At 40.5% G+C, this 4,073-nt stretch overlaps 1 pseudogene; it reads right to left on the bottom strand.

Moving 5' to 3' along the window:
• Positions 1 to 844: 844 nt before the first annotated feature.
• Positions 845 to 1,817, bottom strand: LOC122926946 (annotated as a pseudogene).
• Positions 1,818 to 4,073: the final 2,256 nt, after the last annotated feature.

Below are 4,073 nucleotides of genomic sequence, written 5' to 3'. Positions count from 1 at the left end.
TGTAGTCAAGATGTGGCTGCAGGATGAGATCCAACGACCTCTAAAATGTAGCAGGGGCTCCATGTAACCCAAAGGTCATCATTACATACTGGAACAATCAGTTCATTTACCCAGGGCATGGGGTTTGCATTACATTTTGACACCTCATTCAATTTTTTACTCATTGCAAAACCCCCACGTACCATTTAGAATCCGGTACCATTGAGCTCAACCACTCACTTTTAGACTCCTTAATAACACCCAAATCAAGTATGCACTTAACCTCGGAGGACACTGTCTCTCTGCATGTTTCTAGTATCTTGTATGCAAATGGCATTTATCATGTAGACAAAGTTAATACAAGGCACTTACTAATGTATTGTGATTGTCCATACTGCCTCCTTTGCTGGCTTGATTCATTATTCCATCACAATCCAGCAGCGGTGGTCGTGCTTGCACACTGTAGAAAAAAGTGCTGGACTATTCTCACTCCCGTGGTCCCAGCCACCAAGGAGCCGTGCACTTTTTCCTATATTGTGCAAACACAGTTACTGATACAGGGTGGTGGTAACCATGGAAACGATCAGTGTATATTATGATGGAAAAATGAATCTAGCTAGTAAAGGAAGCAATATAGACGATCACAATACATTAGTAAGCGCCTTGCATTACGGTAACTTTCTCTACATGAGAAATTTTTTGCTGACGTGAGACAACCCTTTTAAGAGGTTTGAGGCCCCTTTCTTCTAGTGAACATTAGGTATGGCAACAGGCATTACAAATCATGACCATCCTTCTCTACTACTTTTTTCAGTATATCGTGTTGCGGGTGTGTTATATGGTTCTCTATCATCTCATCCATTGCTCAAACAAATCTGTGACTTTCCACGCCAGTGAAAACATCACTGGTTGGTAAAGATTAATATAAGTGTGATCTCGCTTTGTCTGAGACTGTTCAATTTTGTCCTGTTGTTCCAAAGCAGCTTCAACTGCATGAAAGAATTCTTCATTAATCAAACTGTTCCCTCTTCATTGTCCGCTCCACCAAAGGGGGATTTTTTTTCTTTAATTTGGTCATTGCATTCTTACATGCTTCTTTTACTTACAGTATCTCCTCTTCTCAACCTCCTTTTCAAGACTTTTCTGCCAGCTGTCCTGCTTAACCATTAGATCAATGCAATGTGACAAAATGGCCAATATTCTGGCTGTAGTAGCCTTGGAAGTTATTGGTTCCCCTTTAAAATCAATCCAATTTATGCCTTTTGGTGTTGAAACAATTTTTCGCTGTTGCCATTGCTGCTATGCTTGTACTCTCTATCAGCATGGTTTGGAAGGAAATAGTTGTCATTGCCTTCAACAACTTTATCCCGTTCAAGCTCATCTCTACAGTCTCTACAATTTTGTCAATTTTTTCACACACTGTCTTTTCTTAAATGATGAGGTTGAAGTAGCAAAATAACCACTCAACCAGGGACACCATGGAGCCATGCCATAAGCTAGATTCTGATCCATAGCTGGATTCAAACTTGTGCAGCTCAATAGTGTCTATCCAGTGTTGTCTATGGTCTGGATCCTGAGCCAGTAGGTACCACACACTGTCATTAACACTGATATCAAACTGGCACTCATCAAATTCATTTGTGATGACTGCCTTGCTAAGGCATATTCAGTCTCATTTTTTGATTTGTAGTATTATTTTTCAGGATCATTCCTCTATCCTTCCAGCTGTGTATGTAGTTGGTCCACTTAGGATCCCACACAGATACACAGGTGGCCCAGACTCGGTCTCCAGGTCTTCCTCTGATCCTTGAGGCGTTCTAGCTGTGATTATCTGACATGAGCGGCTGCACAAAGCTTTGCACTTCCCTGGTAACGATGCCACAGGGAGATTTCAGCCAGCCTCTCTGGGTCGAGCCTTCTCTGGATAGATCTGGATGTAAATAAATGTGCAACAGATTTGAGCAGCATTTAGCTTCATGTGCTGTTTGGTTATGCTGTTAACGATTACCCCTGGTAACCATTACCCATAGCCTGCTACACCAATTGTCGGGTGTGCTTGTGGAGGGGTCTGCAATGACAGACTCACAGATTTCGGGGGTTAAAAGTCCTAACAACTTATATTTTCCAAACAACATAGGACAACCAAAGTCAGTCACTTTTAAGCATCTACATGTACGTTACTGAAACAAAGTAAATCACCTTTCCTGAATTCAAGCTTGCTCCAAATTCAACACAAGGGGGTCAGGCTTTGCACAGACACCACAGGTCATGTAGCTTCCAGGCTCTGATCCCGAATTAAGCTCTCAACCCTGTCTTTATCCCACACTAATGAGCCCAGCCTCTACACCTGGGATTACTTCAGGCTAGGGGAAAATTGTTTTACTGTAGTGGGAGGGAATGGCAGGTCCCTCTACCAACCTACCCCCCATTCTATACAAATCCAGGCCCATAACACACTTTAAAGAAAAGTGCCTCAGAAAACTACACTTCACTAATGCACAAGCTTTCCTGGATTCTTTTTACCATTCTGGGTGCGATATACACCCCCTCCAGTACTTTACCAGCCACACATTACTTTCTTTATGGTTCACTAACAACAAAGTCGAGGAGGAGGATGTGGAGACTGACCAAGAGAGGCAGTAATGATGATGACAATGACATTGTACTGCTTGTACATGTGACCTGCTTGTACTACATTCACTGTGCATGTTAAATCACATAATAGTTTAATACTTTGAACATTTACGAATGCAGTTGCCTGTAATGTTTCATTTAATGATGTTGGTTTTTAAAATTTGTAATATTTTTTAGATGTTTAAGTTAAAAACTTTATCTAACTTTTTTTTCATCTTTACATCTCTTTAGGGGATTTGAACGGGAGCGTTTGATTACTTGCATTATATACTGCAACACTTCTGTATGATGGTGTGTAGGGATTTTTCCAACATACTGTTACATCCTGCCATTCTGTTACATGGTTACATACCTATGGAACCATGCCTGCCCTCACAGTTTTTTGGTTGCTTCACCTCCCAAATAAAATTAAATATAAAGTTATCAAAAAAAGTCACACACTCCACATAGGCCATGGGGCAAGGAACTCTGGTAAGGTGGGATGACCCATAATGCCATGCATGCAGCCAATCAGCAGCCAGCCAGCCCTGTGATGTCACAGCCCTATAAATACGGCGGACATCTTGTAATTCTGTCATTTTCCAGCGCTCGGAGTGCAGGAACAGACGTGTGAAGGCGCTAGGGACAGCAATAGGAAACACCTCATTGTGACAAAAAACAAAACAAAAAATGATTTAAAAGTGCAGGGAAAGGATAGGGAGGAATCATCTGTAAAGCATCTTAGTGCAGGGAGAAATGTGAGAAGGTGCTAGGGACAGTGCTAGAAAAGCAATTTACAATTGCAGGGGAAGATAATTTGGAGATCCAAATAGCCATTATACAGCTCTGTCATTCCAACGATTTGTTCTTGGGGTGCAAGTGCTATGTTGAAAAGCCTTTAGTGGCTTATATCTGCAGTTATATGTGGTGAAAGCGTTCAGTGGCGTATTTCAGTACAAAAAGAAAAATATTTATGCAGTTTACTTCTGCAGCTATATGTGGTGAAAGAGTTTAGTGGCGTATTTCAGTACAAAAAGAAAAATATATACGCAGTTCACTTCTGCAGCTATATGTGTTGAAAGCGTTTAGTGGCGTATTTCATTGCAAAAAGAGAAATATATACACAGTTCACTTCTGCAGTTATATGTGGTGAAAGTGTTTAGTGACGTATTTCAGTACAAAAAGAAACATATATATGCAGTTCACTGTTGCAGTTATTTGCGGTAAAAGCGTTTAGTGGCCTATTTCAGTACAAAAAGAAAAATATATACGCATTTCACTGTAGCAGTTATTTGTGGTAAAAGTGTTTAGTGGCTTATTTCAGTACAAAAATAAAAATATATTCTCAGTTCACTTCTGCCGTTATATGTGTTGAAAGCGTTTAGTGGCCTATTTCTGTAGAAAAAGAAAAATATATGCCCACTTCACTGTTGCAGTTATTTGTGGTGAAAGCATTTAGTGGCCTATTTCAGTGCAAAAAG

The sequence above is a fragment of the Bufo gargarizans genome, chromosome 2, assembly GCF_014858855.1.
Source record: "Bufo gargarizans isolate SCDJY-AF-19 chromosome 2, ASM1485885v1, whole genome shotgun sequence".
Classification (NCBI taxonomy): Eukaryota; Metazoa; Chordata; class Amphibia; order Anura; family Bufonidae; genus Bufo; species Bufo gargarizans.
The sequence above is the reverse complement of the archived record's forward strand: the minus strand, read 5'-3'. Positions and strand labels throughout refer to the sequence as shown.